The sequence below is a fragment of the Drosophila takahashii genome, chromosome 3R, assembly GCF_030179915.1.
Source record: "Drosophila takahashii strain IR98-3 E-12201 chromosome 3R, DtakHiC1v2, whole genome shotgun sequence".
In the NCBI taxonomy this organism is placed as follows: Eukaryota; Metazoa; Arthropoda; class Insecta; order Diptera; family Drosophilidae; genus Drosophila; species Drosophila takahashii.
Window position 1 is genome coordinate 6,088,160 of NC_091681.1, and position 22,858 is coordinate 6,111,017.

The following is a 22,858-nucleotide window of genomic DNA, read 5'->3' on the forward strand; positions in this document are numbered from 1 at the left end:
ATTTTTTAACTAAGTATTTATCGACAAACATTATCGATATTGATATTGGAAAAAGTTTAACCCAACTACCCAATTTTTTCACTAATTGTAGAATACATAAGAAAAAACGTCCACTACGGTGTTCACTAAATAATTTGTTTAAGCTATTTGTATTCTTAGAAAACACAAGTTATGAAATATACAGTAACGGTGAAACATATGTTTAAAATTCAGTAAAACATATTTAGTGAACCAATCCGGTTCTTTTACAGTATGGAATCCTTTAAGAAATTTTTTGGAAATGATCCTAGTAAAAAGGGATATAAGCAACTTATTTATTGTAATTATTGCGGATCTGATACTCATTTCGATAAGAACTGTGCCAAGAAACGCGATCAGGAGAAACATAATAAAGACTAGTGTAATTTATAAAACATTATATAAGAAAATAAATCAAATCTTTTAAAATTTATGTTGAATAAAATAAAAGCTTTAAATAATATATAAAAAATGTTTACGCAATTTATACATCCTTTCACAATGCTAATTTGTGGACCATCAGGATCGGGAAAAACAACCTTTTTGGAAAATCTAATTACTAAGAAGAGCGATCTTTTTAATATTTCAATAGATCGAATTATTTGGTGTTATGGAGAGGAGAGCGCCAAGCCTAATTTTAATAATGTTGAATACTTTAAAGGAGTTCCTGAAACAATTGAAAATGAAACAAATGAACCTATTCTTTTAATATTGGACGACCTGATGATGGGAGCGTTTAACAAAAATGTGTGTGAACTATTTACTAAAGGTTCCCACCATAGGAATTTATCAGTAGTGGTGGTAACTCAGAACATATTTCATAAATCTTCGCACACTAGAGATATTTCACTCAATACGAAATATATTGTTGCTTTTAAAAATCCTCGTGATAAGCTTCAATTTCAATGTTTAGCAAGACAAATTTTTCCTGAAAACCCTACTGAGTTATTTAGAATATATAAGGAAGTAACGGAGCAACCCCACGGATATTTACTTATTGATCTCACTCAGGGAATTAACGATCTCTTAAGATTTAGATCAGACATTTTTAATTCGGAATATACAGTGTGTTATTCAGATGAAAATGGTTTACAAAAAGAGTCTAAGTCGCTTGAAAGCGAACAAACATTTATTGTATGTGCTCAAAAAAGCCGATAATAGACTACGTAAGGCTATTATAAGCAATAGTGATAGTGAGCTCGTAAAAACAATAGTGGAGATTGTATTGAACACATTACAAGGAAACCATAAAGTTACTAAGCCACATCTAAATGCTCTTAAAAAGTATAAAACTGCTTTGCGATATCTTTCCAGTCCAAAGCGTACATTAAACTCTAAGAGAAAAGTTCTTGTTCAAAAAGGAGGATTTTTACCTATTCTGATAAGTTCATTGCTTTCTGGAATTTTTGGAAAACTTTTAAAAAATGATTAAAAATAAACACAATTTAACCAAAGTTATTTTAATGCAACCTAACTCCTATCAGAAATTGTTACACAATGATAGAGGAAATGAGTTAATAGATATAAAATTTTTACCAATTTTAAATAATAACAAAATAAGTGATTTCAATAAGTGGGTCAAAATTCGTCAAGAATTGAATTACTATCAAAATAAAAAACGTAATAAATCATGGAATTTCAAGAATGAACAAAAACCACCACTTATTTCAACCAGAACAAATGAATCTCAAACCAACGATTGGATTGATATGAACCCCAACACATTAAAATCAAAAGGTGAACATTCACCTTTAGAAAAATTACAGTTCATCCCGTTACCACCAGAAACTGATGACGAGGATTTAAATTTAAATGAAAAACAAAATGTTTTACCAGAAAAACGAAAGTTACGAGATACTTCTTTTTTGGATAGTAAAAAAGATTTTAAAAAAATAGGTTTGGAAAAAGTAGTATCAAAAGTGAGGCTAAATGAACGACAACGTAAATTAAAAGCCAAACTAGAAAAATTGAAAGAGAAAACCTCACCATATCAAGATCTTAAATATATAACAGGACGTGAAAAGTTAACCCGTTCGGTTCGAACAAAAAATCCAGTACAAACTGGTAAAAACAAAATTAATTGGATTTCGTATCAATAACTAAAGTTAAGAGATCAACGATGGGTTATTTAAAAGAGATTTTTATCACATTGCTTAGTAATGATTCTATGAATGTATTTCCTGATAACGTAAAGTGTGCATTTACAAACATTGTAAATATTCCTGAAGAAATGAACGATGATTGGGAAGTCGGTATTACAGATATATATTTGAATAATTACATTAAATATACACCTAATCAAGATAAAAGTTTCGTTGAAGAAACCGAATTTGTTAGTCTAGTAAATGCTGAAACATTTAGATATAAAAATGCATCCGTTGAGACAAACATACCTGAAAATGGACTGATATTTATTTACACGGACATAATAAAACCAAGGTCCGTAGGAAGTAAAAAACCTAGATGTCTTCGTGTAATGCATTATAACGGAAAGGAGAAAAATATTCAATTTAAAAATATTGAATATTATCCTTTGGATATATGGTCCCCAAATGAAATCTCAATACTAATCACGGATTCAAATGGATACAAGATTCCATTTGAAACTTCCACTGTTCCTATTTTCGTTACTCTTCACTTTAGAAGAAAATAAATAAAGCATATCCAAAAACTCTATAAATAAAACATACACAACAAATATTTACTTAGAACACAAATAGTCATCATGGTGAAATCTTATCAGGAATATTATGTAAATCAGTGTGGTGGCGGGCTAAGCAACATCGGAAGTCTTTATGTATCACCCCGAATAGTGCAACAAGGACGAGGAATAGGAAATTTTTTTAGTGGTCTTTTTAATTACATTAAACCACTTTTTCTTTCGGGCATAACGGCTATAAAAAATCAGGCCGCTGAGACTGGTAAGGCTGTAATTAATGAATTTGGGAGAAAGCCTTTAAGAAATATAATTCAAGAACAGAGTAAAATTGCTTTACAAAATCTCTCAAACAAAGCAATTGATAAAATGACACGATTTCAAAATGGAAGTGGAAAAAGAAATAAAAAGCGGAGTACTAGAAAAAAACGACTTCATTTAACATCTAAACGACAACGTAAACATACCCAGACGCATCATAAAAAAAAGAAGTCAACAAGAAAATTAAATATTAGAGATATTTTTTCTAAAGCAAAATGAGTAACCACATCGAATGTATGAAAAGTGAATTAGATTTGTTTGCTCCACACCCTACGCAAAGTTCTATTCTAAGAACTGAAGAAGTCTCATATAATCCAATTGCTTCCTTGGACGGCGCCTCCTCAATCGAATTTGTCTGCTTAGGAAATGGTGAAACGTACCGAGATTTATCAAGTGTTTACTTACGACTTGTAGTGCAACTTAGAAAAAATGATAACAACGTCATTGAAGGAAATACTGTAGGTGTTGTAAACAATATTTTACATTCAATTTTTAGAAGTTCATCAGTTTACTTAAATAATATACTGGTATCGCAGAGTGATAATAATTATCATTATAGAGCGTATTTACAAACAATTTTAAACTATGGGGTTGATGCCTCTGAAAGTCACTTAGCCTCCCAAGGTTACTTCCCAAATTTTGGAAGAATAACAGCAGGGAAATATGTTTATCCGGACACTAATGAAACTCTTAAAAATGTATTCCAAAATAGTAATAAGGTTGAATTATTCGGAAAAATTCATGGTGATATATTTAATCAAACCAAACTGCTTGTCAATAATGTTGATTTAAGAATTAATTTCAATATTGAAAAAACATCATTTTATTTATTGGAAACCGGCACTGAATCAAATTTAAAAATACTAGAAGCACAACTTTTCATGAATCACATAACAATTAACCCAAGCATTTTATTGGCACATCATCATGTTTTACAAACAAAAAATGCTCTATACCCATACAGCAAAGTTGAAGTGAAATCTTTTACAATTTATCCGGGAAACAATACACTATCGATAGATAACGCCGTTATTGGTCAGCTACCAAATTTTATGGCTTTTTGTATGGTTAAAAACCGATCATACTCAGGAAACCGGACCTTAGACCCATTTAACTTTGAACATTTTAAAATTCAACGATTTAATCTATTGGTTAATGGAGTTCAAGTTCCCTCCCAGGCTCTGGAATTTGATTACTCTAACCCTGAAAAGGTGCAAAGCTCCAGAGGATATAATATGCTATTTAGATCATGTGGAATAAGACATTATGATCGTGGACTACAAATTACAAAGGAAATGTTTGATACTAACAGTTTTATACTAGCCTTTGACTTAACTGCTGATCAATCAAATTCAACTGTTTGTTCAAATTTAATCTCGCAAGGTACTATAAGAATCGAAGGAAGATTTTCAGAACCACTTTCTGAAGCAGTTACTTGTTTGGTATACTGTGAATACGATTCCATGCTTGAAATTGATAAGCATAGAAATATTAGGACGCTTTTTTAAAATGAATACTTTACAAATTCAACATTTGCTTTCTAAGCATTCAAAAACACGATCTATTTTTAAAGGAGTTTATCCTTCGGACCGGTTACCCAAATCTATATTAAAATATCCAGCTTTAATAATTGCTAACACCGATACTTCTGATCAGAATGGAACTCATTGGATTGCATTTTATTTTGATAGTCGCAAGTCAGCTGAATTTTTCGATTCATATGGACAATATCCCCAGAAAAAGGAATTTGTAAAATTTTTAAAATCTAACTCTCATAAATATTTTTTTAATAAGCAACAACTGCAGGGATATTTTTCCAGTACTTGCGGTCATTATTGTATGCTGTATGGTCTTTTTAAAAGTAAAAAGAAAACACTAAATTGTTTCTTAAAAAACTTCAAGAAAAACGACTTTTCATACAATGATAAATTAATAATAAAAATGTTTAAGAACCATTTTAAATAATAAAAAACTCTTTATTAAGTCAAATCAATTTATTTTATTTATGGTTTTTGGAGCAATTCGTTTGTTTAACCTATAATATTTTATCATAAGATTAAGGGCTTCTTTTTGTAGTACCGGCAGCATATGACACTGGCATGTGTCTGGTCCAGATGAAGCATCATCGTCGCTCCAGGGGCAAAGTTTGTAGTGGAATCCAAACTTTGAATGGATCAACTCTTTTTCCTCTAAGTCCTCCAGAGTAGCTTGTAGATATTCCATTCTTTGTTGGTGTTGTTCGAAAAGCACTCCTTCGAATTGCATTAAAAATACTTCTATTTGTAGAGCGTACATTTTTTTGTGGTTTCCTTTTTAGACTGATTTAAGACTGTTGTTGAATCTTAGAAGAGTCAAAATCTGCCAAGTGGGCCACCCCTGTTCCGAAGGTCCGATTTTCATCGAACTTTTTTACTTTTCCGGTTCACAACGAAAATATAAGAACTTCATTTGAACGGTTTTGCGAAATTTTGAGTTTTACCGGAGTTATAGGGGTCAAAACATGGCATTTTTGACACTTTTTCGAAAAAGTTGCACTCAGTCATTAATTCATAACTTCGGAACGGTTAGATTTATCTTTATGATGTTTTCACTAATCGCTCAAGAATTATTATGGCTTTCCATAAAAAAATTTAAAAAAAAATTAAAAATTTTTTTTCTTAAAAATAAATCAAGATTTTTTTTTAGTTTTTATTTTTTTCAGTGTTCTTCACCAGCTATAGAGTTTAAAACCATTTGAAAATAAAGTTTGATTCATTACGAAAAAGATCCAAAAAAAAAAAAGAGTGGCCCGGCCAAAGGTTTTTCGCAATATCGATTTGAAGAAGGGCGCACAGCGGTTTCCCATACAAAAACGGCTTGCTCGTGAAAACTGGCTGGTCAACACATGCCGTAGCGAGCGTAGCGTCAGCTGTCAATGGGGGACTTTTTGCCGTTTTGTATGGGAAACCGCTGTGCGCCCTTCTTCAAATCGATATTGCGAAAAACCTTTGGCCGGGCCACTCTTTTTTTTTTTTGGATCTTTTTCGTAATGAATCAAACTTTATTTTCAAATGGTTTAAAACTCTATAGCTGGTGAAGAACACTGAAAAAAATAAAAACTAAAAAAAAATCTTGATTTATTTTTAAGAAAAAAAATTTTTAATTTTTTTTTAAATTTTTTTATGGAAAGCCATAATAATTCTTGAGCGATTAGTGAAAACATCATAAAGATAAATCTAACCGTTCCGAAGTTATGAATTAATGACTGAGTGCAACTTTTTCGAAAAAGTGTCAAAAATGCCATGTTTTGACCCCTATAACTCCGGTAAAACTCAAAATTTCGCAAAACCGTTCAAATGAAGTTCTTATATTTTCGTTGTGAACCGGAAAAGTAAAAAAGTTCGATGAAAATCGGACCTTCGGAACAGGGGTGGCCCACTTGGCAGATTTTGACTCAGAACTCAGTCATTTATATTGGGGAATTTCATTTACTTTAGTTATGTACTGATAAAAATTCAATTTGCGCACCGCTATATCTATTCAGACCTGTTCCTTTATATACCATATGGGAAATACCATTTTCAATTAATTTCCTAAAAGGTGTCTTTGAAGAAAATTTGTTTACATAACTTTTAGGTAGAAATATCCAAACATCTTTGTCGTCCTTATCTGTTAAATACAGGGCTATTTTAGATCCATAGGGCGTCTTTTTCAGCTTACATCCAGTGATCTTATACTCAAATCCAGTACATAGATTTTCAATTTTTGTATAGCCAATCACAGGCTTCAATTCATTTAGGGTCTCTAAGAAGTCCTACAAAATTCACTTGAATTAGTTGATATTTTATATATATATATATATATTTATGTATATAAACATACCATTGTTAAACAGCTTGAGATTGGATTCGTTATGCCTTAGTACCTAACTGTCGTATACTAATTCGTTTACTCAAAATTACATGGTCTTTTATACTGGTCCAAACTTATAAATATTACTAACAATACATGTAGAGCTAAAAAGATAAGAACATACCTAAATTATAGATATATATAAGTACATAGACAAAATGTCATTCAATCCATGTAATTCTTGAGATTGTGATAAGGAAGAGAGAGCAGTATCATCTATCTCTTTTCATATTTATATAAATATGTCAATAGAGAAATATAAAATAAGGGTCAATTATGTAAAAACAAGGTAGCTATGACGCTATATAAGACACTCTTTTTATAGAAAATGCAGTTTATTTTTTCCAACATCGAAATGGAAAAGTTTCATTGTGAGTTATGTTCAGAACCAAAATCCTTTACTACTCGAAACGGGCTGAAAGCGCATACCTTAAAAATACACAACTTCACCTATCAAAAATCGAAATCTTCCTATTACTGTTGTTATTTCTGTCCTGAAGAACGAAAAATTTGGTTGCGAAACAACTATAATATGCACATTCTATTGATGCATAACGAAGAGATAAAAAGTATTCGTAAAGCTGAAGAAAATTATCGAATAAATAAAAAGCGTTTATAGAAACTCCATTTCAAAATTGTTTTTATTTTATATAATTTTATTAATTAAAATATATATGGTTACAATTTAAAACTTAGGACTCCAGACTAAATAAAACATCCAGTAAGGCGTTATCATCCCCGTCATCCAACAAACTCAAAAACTGGTTTGTTGATTGTGGTGGCGGCTCTACAATTTCATCAAAGATTTGATCATCGTCTGGAAACAGCTCTTCTTCTACCGTGGGGAGATGTTCGTCCAATCCTATATTCTGTTCACTCAGAAATTGATCCCGGGGTTGTAGTGGGGGCTCTACAATTTCTTCGAAGATTAGATCGTCATCGGGAAACATGTTGTCTTCTGCAGACGGGCTAAGTTCATCCATTTCAAATGCCTGTCCACACTGATATTGCTCCTGGCTTTCATCGTTGAGGATCATGGACTCCAGAGCAACTTGCGTAGCAGTCCCCATCAGGTCTGAAAATTCTGGCTCCCTCTCTTGGGTAGAAGTTGCTGTAGGTTGAAACACTCCTCGTAGGATAAGATCAACCGTATCTTCTGGACCAGAATCATCCACAACCTCCTGATCCGAGTTTTCAATAATCTCGATATCAGAGTCCTGCGTCTCCGGTATTTCAATACCATCAAGCTCAACCTCAATACTGGAATCAATGAAATCCACAGATAAATCCATTGGTATGCAATACTGAGGCATTTGAAGAACTGATCCTGAGCAATTTGAGTGGTGTCATTTTTATAGTCTAGAATGCTCACTTAACAGGTTGTTATCTACAGGGAGTGCATACAGGCATGTTGTACTCCTAGGACCAATCCGATTGGTTCTCGAATATACGAAGCAGACCAAGACCCCAGTCGAATGGTTATTAGAGGGAAAAGGAATACAAGTTTACAAGGTTACGATGGTTTAGGAAAGGTAATCTCTGTGTAAGCAAGATACGATACATTTGCACATGACGTTGCAATGCAACTATTTTCTCAAGTATTAAGCTAAAAGTAGCTAGAATAAGCGGGAGCGGCGATTTTTTTATTAGTTTTGTATAAAATCGTAAATTAGTTTACAGACGCAAACATATACAATTCCCATAATCAGTGTGTTTGATATCCGAAGGAATCCTATCGTTTTATTGCATTTCAAAATATTGTGACCCCTCGTTATCTTCTAAGAACAACCCGGAGAAACTGCACGTGCACCCACGAACTCGAGTATCACCCCCTACCCTCAAGTCCTTGTGTGTGTGTGTGTGTGTGTCTGCTTGTGCGTGGCTGCTTGTGCGAAAGGTGTGAAATTAAAATTTTTAAATTTTATATCAAAATTTTAGAATCATGAAAATTATACCATTGAAAAGGTCTCGAAAAATGCTTTCCAATGACACCAAACTTTTTTTTTTTTTTTTTTAGTGGTGGTCCAAATATATTTGGGTGAGCGGAGAATGTCGTCATTTTTGCCTGTTTTAGGGTAGTAGTGGAGATATGGGTAAGCGGGGAAAACCTCCGTACCGTTTTATTTTTCGCAGTTTGAAAACCAATACTTTGTATACCACACTGAATTTTTTTCGTATACATAAACATTACTGGAATTCTGAATTCTATAATCATTCATGAAAAGAGTTCACAAGAAGTCTTATACAACATAAACCTTTTTTCTAGACACACTCCTGAAATCGTATAACGACTGCTATTCATCCCAGCCACGAGTATTAACGTATAAGATTTATCGTATAAGAAAACCGAGGTAGGGCAGCGGTGCTCACGCGATCGCCGAACACGGGAGCGGAGAACCGCAGCGGGTTTCTCCGCTTACCCATATCTCCACTACTACCCTAAAACAGGCAAAAATGACGACATTCTCCGCTCACCCAAATATATTTGGACCACCACTAAAAAAAAAAAAAAAAAAGTTTGGTGTCATTGGAAAGCATTTTTCGAGACCTTTTCAATGGTATAATTTTCATGATTCTAAAATTAAAATTGTACATTTTGATATAAAATTTAAAAATTTTAATTTCACACCTTTCGCACAAGCAGCCACGCACAAGCAGACACACACACACACACACACAAGGACTTGAGGGTAGGGGGTGATACTCGAGTTCGTGGGTGCACGTGCAGTTTCTCCGGGTTGTTCTTAGAAGATAACGAGGGGTCACAATATTTTGAAATGCAATAAAACGATAGGATTCCTTCGGATATCAAACACACTGATTATGGGAATTGTATATGTTTGCGTCTGTAAACTAATTTACGATTTTATACAAAACTAATAAAAAAATCGCCGCTCCCGCTTATTCTAGCTACTCACCTTCTACTTTTGGGGATGTTATTTTTTAAATATATCTGAATTTCGAATTAATTATTTAAAAAATCGGACTACTATATCATATAGCTGCCATAGGAACGATCGGAAAATTAATGGAAAAGTAATAGGAAATAAATTCTAGCTTCTTTGGATTTTATTGTATTATCTTCTACTCTAGGATATGACTCTTTTTAAATATTTCCGAATTTCAATTTTAATTTTATCAAAATCGGACGACTATATCATATAGCTGCCATAGGAACGATCGGAAAATTAATGAGAAATATTAGAAAATTGAACATTTTTGCGATTTGTTAATTAATAGGAATGATTTGCAAGGGTATATAAGCTTCGGCTGGCCGAAGCTAGCTTCCTTTCTTGTTTTGACTTTTATTTAACAGTAGTCTTTCAGAAACCCTTTTAGGTGACTGTTAGACCGATTGCTTTGTTCGGTTGAGCCGAACGGTCGGACCGAAACCGACAAGCAAAACTAAAAAAGGGTTCCGCTCAGAGAGAGAGTTTGTGAGCAAAATTTTTTTCGGTTTTGTCGAGATTAAACTGCCTCAGGAAAATCGGTTGACAGTTATTTGCAAGCTCTGGTTTTTTACAAATCCGCAATTTGTCAACTCAACGTTTGAAAACTAATAAATAGTTTGCTGATCGGTTTTTTGCATTTTTAAAATAAAAGCAATTTTTAGGAAAATTTCGACTTTAAAATTAAGCTTAATGGGATTTCTAGGGGGATTCCCTAAACTGTTGAATTGCTGAATTGTTGAATTTTGGTCAGCTGTTAATCAGCTGTTCCATACAAAGTCAACTTTCAGAAATTTCAGCAATTCAACAGCCTCGGGGCTGCTGAAAATTTTGTTGAATTGCTGAAAAGCCAGAGTTGTCACCTTTTTTTAAAAGTCGTGGCAACTCTGTAACATTTTAGTATCACCAGTACGCATTATTTATTTTAAAATCTACTTAGAAAGCATATTTGTGGTTCTTTTTACCTTGGTAACACTTTTAGACAGTTACTAGCAATAATAAATCAAATTTTACATGCTTTAAGTTCCGTGAAACTTTTCAACAAATAACAGCTGTTTGAAAATTCAACAGGAACCATTTTGGGTCGTTCCCTTAATTGCTGAAATTTTTTGTTGAATTTTCAACAATTCAGCAATTCAACAGTTTAGGGAATCCCCCTTCTGTAAAATTTAACGTTCACCTAAAAAAGGCGGATAAGAAGAGATTTGCGATATAATCGATTTTTTATCCGCGCATTTTAAATGTGTTATGGCTGTGGTATTTTCATAGAGCATAGAGTAAGAAAATATATAGAGGCACCATTTGCTCTGCCGCTCTCTTCGGCGAATTCGCCAATGATGCCACCTAGGCGAAAAACGAAAATTTCCCTAATTTTTAATATTTTCGATTCAAACATGCATTTCGGGCCCATGGTGAGTTTTATGGGATTTTATATATCTGCACCGCTCTCACTCACTGTTTTGTTTTTGTTTGTGGCCTCTCACCACTGTTGCTGTTGCTTCGCACATGTTGGATGCGGTGAGAAATCAATGTTTGCTTGGAACTTGGCCTTGAATTGGCTCTCAGCAGAGCTTGGGCAGAGGTTCGGGCAGAGGTTCGGGCAGAGCAAATGGTGCCTCTATATCAGCGGTCGGCAGCGTCCTATTAAGTGAGCATAGGGTTTTGTTCTGCCGCCGCGCTGCTCGCACATGTATAACGTAGAACAGCGGTCTGCACACACACATCGATGAGCTGCCCAGTGCAAATTACTCACACAAATATAAAACAAAATGTCAACGTATGTGTGTGCCGACCGCTGCTCTATATATTTTCTTACTCTATGATTTGTTGCTGCTGCCGGTAGTCTGTTCGTTAGCCAGCTCGTCAAATAAAAAAATATGTATCACTATGGACGGCAGTCCGTGTAGTGACGAAGCGCACCAGGAGAGTGTGCGAAGTAGAGCCCTGCACGAGTATACTCGAAATGCCCTTTGACTCAAATTTCAGAAAAACAGTTCGAGTAAATCAGCTCATAGAAATTTTCGGATCAAGTAGCTCAGCTCACACATTTTTACGTTGAGCTGTTTGTTTGATCGAAAAAAAGCAAGTATAGTAGATCATAGATCATGTTTAGTAGATCAAGTATCCGAACATACCTAAAAAATGTTATGTAGGAACAGAGCTCAAAAGTGTTATGTAGGTACAGAGCTCAACAATGTTATGTAGGAACAGATCTTATGTAGGAAAAGCAAACTGATTGAAGAAATTCGGGGAATATTATATTGCTTAATATTTTAATTAATTTACTTATAGCAGTTCAACGTTTCTTATTTTGGCTAATAAGTTGTTTTGATGTTATAAATTTTTATTTGTTTGTATTACAGTTTAAAAACATTATTTCCTTTATCATTTCTGGATTTGTTGCAATGGCATTGTGCTTCTCTGAAATAAGATTTCCGGCCAAGGAAAAGGATATTTCAGATGAAGCACTGCTTGCGGGGGTTCCCAGAACTTGGCAGCTTGCCTTAAATAATAATGGGAATTGGTTTTTATTGGTTTCCCACCACTTCAGGGGATCAAAGTCCTCGGTGTATAATATTATAGTTGTTAAGTATGCTGTACTTTCCAGTGTTGGGAAAGGTACAGTGTTTTTTACCTAGGTAAGGTAAAAGGTATTGGGCAAAAATAAATACCTAGGTAAGGTAAATGTACTTTAATTTCCCAGTACCTAGGTAAAGATAAAAGGTAAATATATTGTTTTTTTTTATTTTTTTATAATTTTTTTGTTTTGTTCAATGTAATTATTTAAACTTAAAATAAGTCTAGTTTTCAGTTTTTAGTCGTCTTAATCAAACAATATCTTTTCATTTCATTTAAATTTAAATGTTTTCATTTTGTGCATATATTTTTAAAACACGCGGCATGAATAATTGTATGCACGTATCACTTCATTAATGTATTTATGAAACCCTCAGAAAAAAAATCGCCCTAAATTTTAGAAAATCGCCATAAAAACTTACCCTGGTTAGATCAACTCCTCTTGTTATCCACTTTTAGAAAAATTTTCTGTTATTCAGAAATTTTTCTTTCAAACTAAGAAAAAATCGCCTTACATTTTAGGAAATTGGCCCAATTGGTAGCCTAGGGGTCTAATGCGAGCGGATTATTTGTTTTCTACGCTTATATTCGGAAGCGTGTGTTCGATCCCACGTCGAGGCGGACATTTTTTGCGTCTTTTTTTTTTTGCGCATTAATAATTATACTTTAATACAAATAAGGATTTAGGTAAGCTAACACACACATAATCGATAAATAAGAGTGTAAACCTAGAACCCAAGAGAACAGAATGAGAATGTACTTTGTACAGCGCCTCTCGTGATGCTTCCCTGGCGCAGCTAGTAGAGTGTTTGACTGCAAACTGTGAGGTAAGGGGTTCGAATCCCGCGAGCGACCAAAATGTTTATATCAAGATAGTAAGTTATTTGATTTTTATGTTTATCATTAATAAATAATATAATAATTTCAATTATTATTTCAGTTACAATTTAAAATTAAAAGTGTGTTTGTGTACAAGCATCGTGACGTCATCCATGAGTTTAAATAGAGGAGAGAAAAATAAGTTGAGAAGCGAGAACCCCAACAACAACACCCCACACCGACAGAGGGGTGGAGTCGGCATAACTTCCGATTTTTTTCTTCTTCTTATTCAATTTTGCAAAAACTAACCCTACATTTTAGAAATTTTTTTTTCTAATTTTTAGAAATATTTTTTCTAAAAGGCAAGGCGAGCTGCCTTTGGCTTAAAAAGTATGGCGATTTTATAAAATTCAGGGCGATTTTTTTTCTGAGTGTATGTAGAAACATTGACTATATATTGTGCATATGTATATGCCGTTTGTTTACGTACATACGGCATTTTTGCGCGCCAAATACACTTTGGTTTCATAAATAAATTGATGTAGTGATGGGAACATACATACGTGCACAAAATGATATAAAATAAAACTGCGATTAGTTTTAACTTCACAAAACAAACAATAGAACGGCTGAATTCCAATTACTTTTAATGCTGCGTTCCGACTATTACAATTTCGAAACGAAACGATACAATGAAAGGATACTACAGTGTCGCAGTCAGATTTGGCTATTTTAAATCAGAGCAATGTTTAATACCTATGTAAGTACCTTCATAATTCCAAAGGTATATAAAAATTTGTAGCTAGGTAAGATAAAAGGTACTCAATTATTTTTATACCTAGGTAAGGTAAAAGGTACCACTAAATTGTACCTAGGTACATACCTAGGTAAAAGTATCTAGGTATGTCCCAACACTGGTCATTTCCCGGTCGACTTTATCATCAGCGGTATTGTTCGCGAAATTGCGTACAAAGTCTGCAAACCTAGCATTGGTTTTTGAGACAGTCTATTGATTTCCAATTTCGTCATGTGCATCCAAAAAATTTTTCATTAATTGTTTACAGTCTTCAATTGTTTTGAATTTTTCGGTGTCTGTGAACTGTAGAAGTTCGTTTCCTGGTGGGAATAAGAATAAAGCTATTTTGTGGTACTCAGTGTTGTTAGGTATAACAATGGAGTCTATGTAGTTAAACAATAAAATTTTGAGGCTGCACGCTAGATCCGAATCATTTGAGTCTATCTTACACTTTTTTTTTAGGGAGTGAATTTCTGGAATGACCATATGTAAAGTGGGATAGTTTTCGCTTTCAAGAAATTTAGACGTCTTTTCAAAATGTTCGAGAATTTCAGTTACTTATTTTAGGTTTTTTAAGTTAAGATCTCCAAGACGGCTCTCCTCCTTCTTCCTTATTAGAATTCCTGAAATTGCAGCCCATTCATCCTGTATAGAACGCAGCATATAAAACGCAATATTCCATCGCGTAGGACACAGACTTTTTAGGGACGATTTAAGATTAGAGTTCTCATATCTGGGTCGTCAAATGATTTTTCTAAGACATTATTGAGCATGTGATTAATGCAGTAAATATGCTTGTTGTTCTTGTACGCGGAAATCATATTTGCTCCTCGGTCCGTCACCACAATAACATTGTCCTGATCAAGATGACATTCAAATTCAAGAAGACAGCGTGCAACAGTTTTCTTTAAATTTGCACCTGCAAAATAAGTCGGTAAATTAAATATAGAGAAGATAAGCTGATGTAAAATATAGGGGAGAGGTCTGTAGGTTGAGACGGTCTGTAAGTTGAGACACTCAATTTTCTCAAAACTTTTCCACTAAAAAAATTTTTTTTATTTTTTTTTTTGTAGTCCTTTTCAGTAACTAAACTTTTGGGGAAAACATTATAAGCCAGGCTCTAGCCAGATTTAAGCTGTGAGAGTCGTGTACCATTTTGCACCAAAAAAGTTTTTGTCCACTTTTTTTAAAAATCTATTAAAATTAATAACGTGCTAAAACTAACTTGGTAAGAGGTTTAAAACATTAGTAATTAAAGTGTTAACAAATTAAAAAAAGAATTAGCTCAATTTGACAGTCAGAAAAAAAGTTATTAATTTTTTCCCGAAACATCCCATTTTGTGTAAGTTGAGACACTTTAAGCGTGTAAGTTGAGACACCCGTTTTTCATACAAAAAGGCCTTAGGCCAACAGAGGTCGCTTTCTGCCTAGTACATTTCTTTGATATTAGGGGAAAAGTGAATGTTCAAAGAGCCTTTTGATTTTAATTGTTATTTGGTCTAAGTTCTTAAAAAATGGATGGGAAATGATTTAGGACGAGCTAGAATTGATTAAATTAACATAAATAAATAGTTTCTTATAGTTTGGAGTACTTTTTGTGTAAGTATTATTGACTTTAAAAAGTGGCTCAACCTACAGACCTCTTTTTCAAATTGTCATTTTTTGGAACTTTTCAAAAAAAATTATTTTTTAGTTTTCCCAAGGGGAAAAAATTTTTTTTGTTGCTTTATTTTACAGCTAAAAGACTAAGCTTTCGATCGGTACCTAACACGTGAAGTTTCAAAAGCGAATGTCCAAATGGGAGACTAAAAACAAAAGGTGGCTCAACCTACAGACCTCTCCCCTATGTTTATACCGGTTGAGGGCTCTCCTTTCGTAGCCTCCACAGACAGAAGTCGACTCATAATTGATCCTTTTATAACATAATGAATTGTCACTGAAACATATGCACTTTTATTTATGTTTTCTGTCCAGCCATCTGTTGTAACGCTGTACCCGATACCTTGTTTTCTGTTTTCGCATATCTCCGTTTTTACACGATTCTGATGCACAGCATACAATGTCGAGATTTGTCTTGAAACAGTAGTTAGGTGCGGAAGCACAGAAGTCGCCTTTAAATTCTCGCCTTACTTCGATCCGAGTCTTATTAATGCATCCGCCATTTTTAAAAGGCCTGAGTCTGCTAATAGCTCAAAAGGCCGACAGTTTTCGACGTTCCACTCTGCTGCCAATTTAACAATTTTTGACTTCGTTTCGTTGTCAATTTTCACTTCTGGCTCATCTTCGCATTTTGGCTCAAGAGCTTTAAAGCATTTATACCTAGCCAAATTAGTTGTAGAGTTGCTATACTTGACTGCATGTGAACACTTTTTGCATGCTACGTTTCCGAAAATTTTCCATACTTCGCTTCTTCCACGTTTCTGGCTTATGGTAAAAGTACCAGATAAAACCTTCATCCTGGTTTCATCCAAACTTAGCTGAGACTAATTAGACTTTAAAATTGTTACCAAAGTGTAGATGCTTTGGCGATACTTACCTGTGGTACAGAAGCCATTACGAATGTTACGAAAAACTATATAAAGAAATAATAATTACGAACTCGCTCGTTTTATTAGCCGGAAATATTTGACACTAGACCCTGTGAGCTGTTCGGTCTGTTCGGGCTGTCCGAGTAATCTGAGCTGTTTGACTTGTTTGCTTTGTTGTTGTGAGCTGTTTGAAATGAACTGTTTTAAAGGTATCCGTTAGGCACATGAGCTTGTTTGGAGCTGTTACTTGCTTACTCGATAATCCCATGACCTATGACTCGAAAGTCACAAACAAACAAACAAACTCTAGCTCAGAGCTGTTTACGAGTCTACTCGTGCAGGGCTCTAGTATTTAATAATCAGAATATCCAAAGAGCCGGAGAAAGTCCTCCAGAAAAAAAAACAAATTTTCAGTGATCCTCACTAGCCGAGTCGATATAGCCATGTCCGTCTGTCTGAACGCTGAGATTTCGGATTCTACATATGCTAGAAGGTTGGGATTTCCCACACATATTTTTAGGCTTCCTGCGCAGCACAAGTTTATTTTAGCCGAGCGCCACGCCCCTCTAACGCCCACAATCGCCCACTAACGATTTTAAAATTTGTCTGGGGCCCACACCTTTAAAGATTTCCAAGAAGTATAAATGCAATTTTGTTGTGTATTATTATACCTGTCGAAATGTAGAAGTAGAAATAAAGTAATGCGTAATCAAAAAAATTGTATATATCCATCCACCAACCCTCTTGTTTCATTAATAAAATTATTGTAATACTAGCAGGGTCGGTAGCTCGCAGCTTCGCCTGCAGAAATTAAAATGGTAAATTAAGCATACCTTTATATTTGCTACTTCTTTTAAATTTCTTATTTTTAGCCTATAAGCCGAGAAAAGGTTTTATCATAACTTTTTATCTTAATTTCCGCAAAAACAACAGTATATTGTCCTAAGCCAACTACTTAAGAATATAAAAACAAGTGTTCAGGAAGAATACTTTTAATAATAAATCTAATACTTTACGAGTTCAGTACATATGTTAATTGATCTAGAGCCGTAAATAACGATCTGTAACTCAAACCCTACAAGCGTGCAGTGCACTATGGGTAAAAATCCCAATTTTGGTGCATAAACCTATTTATTTTCATAATTATTTTTTATGAACGGACCATACTTATCGATTCTAGACATCTTCATTTGAAAAAACCGCTTTCCAAAAATTTTTGGTGGCAAATCTGTAGTGTTGCCACTGCAACAAAGTTAACTGATAGAGAGACCTTTCAGTGTCGAAAAAATCAGGAAAAAATTAACCAACTTTGTTTGTCTATTGTGTGGTGTCAAAGAAGACTTTCATAAATCTAAAAATGGAAATTCCTTGCAAAGGTATTTGTTAACGTAAATTAGCTTAAAAGTTTGCTTTTATGTGTCTTGGTGTCCAACTGTGAACTGTTTTATATATGTATCTTTATAGATTTGAGCTAGCAATTGTGTTTATCTTTTGTGGAGTATAACTTCTTAATGGCACAGAGTTGCAAAAAAGTAAAAACGAGGAATTAACCACAAAAGTGTCCTTGTTGCCATACAACTAATCATTTTTGCTCATTTTTGCTCCTTTTTGGTAAACTTGCGTTTATCTAGCCACAAATGTGTTTGGTCACGGGGCTCTTCTTGCAGTTTGGGAAAGCAACAACCGCTCGCGAGAAGCCCTGAAGACTTACATATTTGAGAAATTAAATGGCGATCATCAAAGCGAAGCAATAGATCAGACAGTTTCAAATAAAGTAGCTAACTTTATAAATTACATTAATAAACATTTGCCACGATGCTGCCGAAACATAAAGCGATTTAAACAAAAACACGCCATGTGGCTAGCTGGTAATATGACTATACCGCTTTTAGATAAAAATGAATCTCCACAGAATAAAGGTGGTCGTCCGAAATTGACATATGAAGCTGCTGGTAAACGACTCAAAATAAAGTTGGCATCTGAACTGGCGATGGAACAACAAAATTCAACTCCTTTGTTACTACACGCAGCTCATATTTCAGCCAGAAAATCTACTGAAAACGTAACTACGAAAAAAAGTGATACTACTGCATCGTTGGTTCCAAGTCCAATAACTCCTGAAAAGGCATTAGCTTTTTTTATGGAAAATGGGTTTACTGAGCAGCAATACATAAATGTAAAACAAATTAGTAAACAACATGGGTGCGCTATTTACCCCCCTTATTCAAAAATAGCTGAGGAAAAATTAAAGCGTAGACCGGCGGGAATAGCATTGACCGAAAATGAAGCCAAAGTTTCCTTGCAAAACTTATTGAACCATACGGCTTCACGAATATTACTCATGCAAAGGGATGTCTGTGAACTACTTTCAGATGTGACTCAGTGTATACTTATTTATAGCTATGGCTTTGATGGGTCTACTGGTCATAGCTTATACAAACAAAAATTTAGTATCGCAGAGTCTCCATCTTTAGATGATTCTCTATTTGTTACATCAATGATTCCCATTAAAATGATAGATCAGAAACAAAGAGTCATTTGGTTAAATAAATCGCCTCAGTCCGTAAGATTTTGTCGTCCTGTTAAAATAGCATACGTTAAAGAAACCACTTCTCTTATATTAGAAGAAAAAGAAAACTTGGACAATCAGATCAAAAACCTGGACTTGTACGTTTATGCCCATCAATCGAACGAAATTGTTGTAAAATTCGATGGGCACCTAACACTTATAGACGGCAAGGTGTTAAATATTCTAACAGGAACGAGATCCTGCCAGTTGTGTCCAATGTGTGGGGCAAAGCCCACCCAGCTTCTTAATGTACATAAGTGATTTTTATTCCAAAACTTTTGATATGAAACCACATACGGATCAACATGGATTAAGTTCCCTTCATGCATGGACTCGCTTTTTTGAATTTTTGCTCAAACTATCTTATAGAATTCAGCTTAGAAAGTGGCGTATCACGGGATACGGGATACGGGATGAAATGGGACTGCATGTAGACAAGCCGAGACAAAACGGCAGTGGCAATACAAATGACGGAAATACGGCGAGGAGGGCATTCTTCAACCCAAAACTATTGTCCTCTGTATTAGGAATAGATCATAATTTGATTCAGCGCTTACATGTAATTCTGATTGCCATAAATTGTCATTACCCTATAAATTCAGAGAAATTCAAAATATTCTGTTCTGAAACGTTCACCGTGTATAGGACCAATTACTTTTGGTATCCCATGTCGCCAACTGTGCATAAAATTTTAGTACACGGATACATCATAATTGAAAAGTCAATTGTTCCTGTTGGCTCCTTAGCAGAAAGTGCATCAGAAGCAAGACACAAACTTTTCAAGGCAGACAGACAATATCATGCCAGAAAATGTAGCAGGGCTGACAATATGTCAGATGTTTTTCACAGAGCTTTGGATACGTCTGATCCCTTACTATCTAGTTTCTGCTTAGTTAAAACCAAAAGTATGCGCCTGCCAGCAGAGGTAGTCGATCTTTTGGATTCGCCAATCATATCCTCAGGTGTTAACCACAATGACGAAGGTACTTCCCAAAACTCGTGCGCAGATGACACAGATGAAGAAAATGATATGGAGGATATAAGTGGCACATTTGAAATTGAATTAGAGGAAGAGGTACCAGACGATATTGAAAGCTAAAAAACTAAGAAAAAAACAAGTAAGTTATAATTTTAAATTCTTTACAAAAATGTAAAAAAAATTGTTTTCAGTGTTCTTCAAATTTTATAATGGATCCTAAACATGTAATAGATTTTAGTTTAATTTTTCTCCAATGTGATACCAAATATCTAGGAATTATAATTTTCAACAAATACTTAATTTAAAAAAAAAATTTTAACCACTGTGCGGGGGACAAATTTAAAAAAAAAAACAAAATTCGTAATTTTGTTTAATTTCAAATAACACACCAAAAAAATTTCAAGTCAATATCTTTGTAACTAGAGTTTATGCACCAAAAACGGGTTTTTTGCCCACAGTGCAGTGTAATCCTTAAGTACAGGCCACTTGAGCCTGACCATAAATATAGTTCTCACACTGTACAAAGGATCGCCTTGCAGGAGACCGTTGATAAGGATCCCGTTCAGGCAAACAGATGTGGTCTCTGCGTAGACCATAGATAAGTATATTATAAGAATTTCATGTTAGTTACGTAAGCAAAGATTTCTTGAAATAAAGTCAGTTTTTATACAGAACTCAAACGTGAAGGTTGTTTTCCTTATTACAGGATTCCCTTTCAACAAGAGAGAACGTTATAGTCGGGTGTCCCGACTATCAGATACCCGTTACTCAGTTAAAGGGAGTGCGAGGAAGGTGGAGATAGAAAATTTGATCACGCATAACTTTTAAACGAATGGTCTGATTTGAAAGATTTCTTCTACATTTCGTTAGGTATTGATAAACACAATAAAACTGCATTTTTACTTTTCCGAAATATTGAAATTTTTAAAATCGTATATAAGCGATTGTGGGCGTTAGAGGGGGCGTGGCACCCTTTTGAAACAAACTTGCGCTGCGTAGGAACTCCTAGAATCTGCATGCAAAATGTCAATAGTTTTTTATAGTTCCCGAGATCTCCGCGTTCATACAGACAGACAGACGGACAGACGGACATGGCTAGATCGACTCGGCTAGTGATCCTGATCAAGAATATATATAGTTTATAGGGTCGGAAACGCTTCCTTCTACCTGTTACATACTTTTGCACGAATCTAATATACCCTTTTACTCTACGAGTAACGGGTATAAATATAAACATAGATCGACCTCCGGCAGGTCTAGAATTTTTTACTTTGTGTATTTCGTTGTTGGATATGCGAAATTTTCACTTGCCACATCTGCCATTTGCCACACCTGCCAGGACTGGTGAATACCCGAATTATATTTTTTTTTTGTAATTTGTAATCTAACAAAACTTAACATTTTGGTTCTTAAAATTAATAAGGAAATGTTAAATATACATTTTAAAAACTTTTTACCTACTCTTATTTATCTGGGTTTCGAACCGGGGATCTCTCGCATCAGAGGCAGACGCCTTACCAACTGGGCCATCGCACCATTTTGCGCGCGAGCGAACTCTTGAAAAGTATAAAACAAAATCGGTACTGGAGTAAAAAATCGTCCTATCGCCGAACTTCGAAAATCAAAAATGATAATTATTGGCATCGATGTGACCCCAGTCTTATCAAAATGACACTATTTAGTATCAAATACGATTTTTCTAAAAATGCGGTATACTTTTGACACTCATTTGGGGGCAAATTGACTCAAAAATTTTGATCCTAGGGGCAGTGACATTTTGAACCACAATTATTAAATTGATTCTATATGTATCTCCCCTCTTAAAGCTTAACTTATATGCTAACATTTGTGTCGGCTCAGATTGCAATTAAAATATACAGCTGCGAAAAAAATAATAGCACCACTAACCCTACTCACATTTTTTAACTTTTTTAACTTTTCAAAACGGGTTTTAAATAGTAAGACTAAACAGAATTTAAATATGAAAAAAATGTAAGCTTTATAAAAGGTTTCTGGACTTATTTAAGAAAATCTGTGCAAAACTGGAAAAACCTACGAAAAAATTAATAGCACCACTTCTGTAAAAATAGAATAAAATGTAGAAAAATTACAAATGGGTAACTTAATCTTTAGTTGGCGGTAGCTAACAATTAAATCTAAGTTTAAAGTGTAAATATCTTTTGCGATTTTTGCATATAATGACTTACTACACACAAAAAAATTTGCTTGGTAAAATTGACCAACAAAGATAGTTACGTAACTATTAAAATAGTTACGTGTATTTTGTTTTTGCTTTGGGTTTGTGTCTTTGCTAATTGTGTGTATTTTGTTGTTGTGAAATGACAATTTACTTAGTAGAATTGACAATTTTGCTGGTTGGGGCCTGTTTGACAATTATTACAGTTGATTTTACCAAGTTTTTTTTTTGTGTGTATCGATTAAAAAAGTCACCTATAAAGGAATTGAGGCCCAAAAGTCATGATATATTTTCAAATTTATTCGGAAATGATTTAAGACGTTTTAGATTAACTGTATAAACTGTCTTAAAAAAAAACTCGAAGATTTTTGGTTGTGTTATGGTCAAGCGAGTACACAAGTCAATGTATATTGCTTACTGAGTACTTTTAAACTCTTTCTTTGCTATCCTGACCGTGATCCTGGCCGGATTGGTCAAAGATTCAATTAAGAAGTATTTTGTATTTAGTTTAAGCTACACACAAAAAAAAAACTTGGTAAAATCAACTGTAATAATTGTC

At 34.2% G+C, this 22,858-nt stretch overlaps 1 protein-coding gene and 1 long non-coding RNA gene across 4 annotated transcripts in view; one reads left to right on the forward strand and one right to left on the reverse strand.

Moving 5' to 3' along the window:
• Or82a (Odorant receptor 82a) overlaps positions 1-22,858 on the forward strand; it is a 77,110-nt gene that overhangs the window by 8,774 nt on the left and 45,478 nt on the right. The window lies entirely within an intron of this gene.
• Positions 13,794-16,672, reverse strand: LOC138913490 (uncharacterized). Its single transcript, XR_011419255.1, has 3 exons — positions 16,563-16,672; positions 15,882-16,509; positions 13,794-14,945 (listed from the first exon to the last, which is right to left on the reverse strand). It is a non-coding gene; the product is annotated as an uncharacterized lncRNA (long non-coding RNA).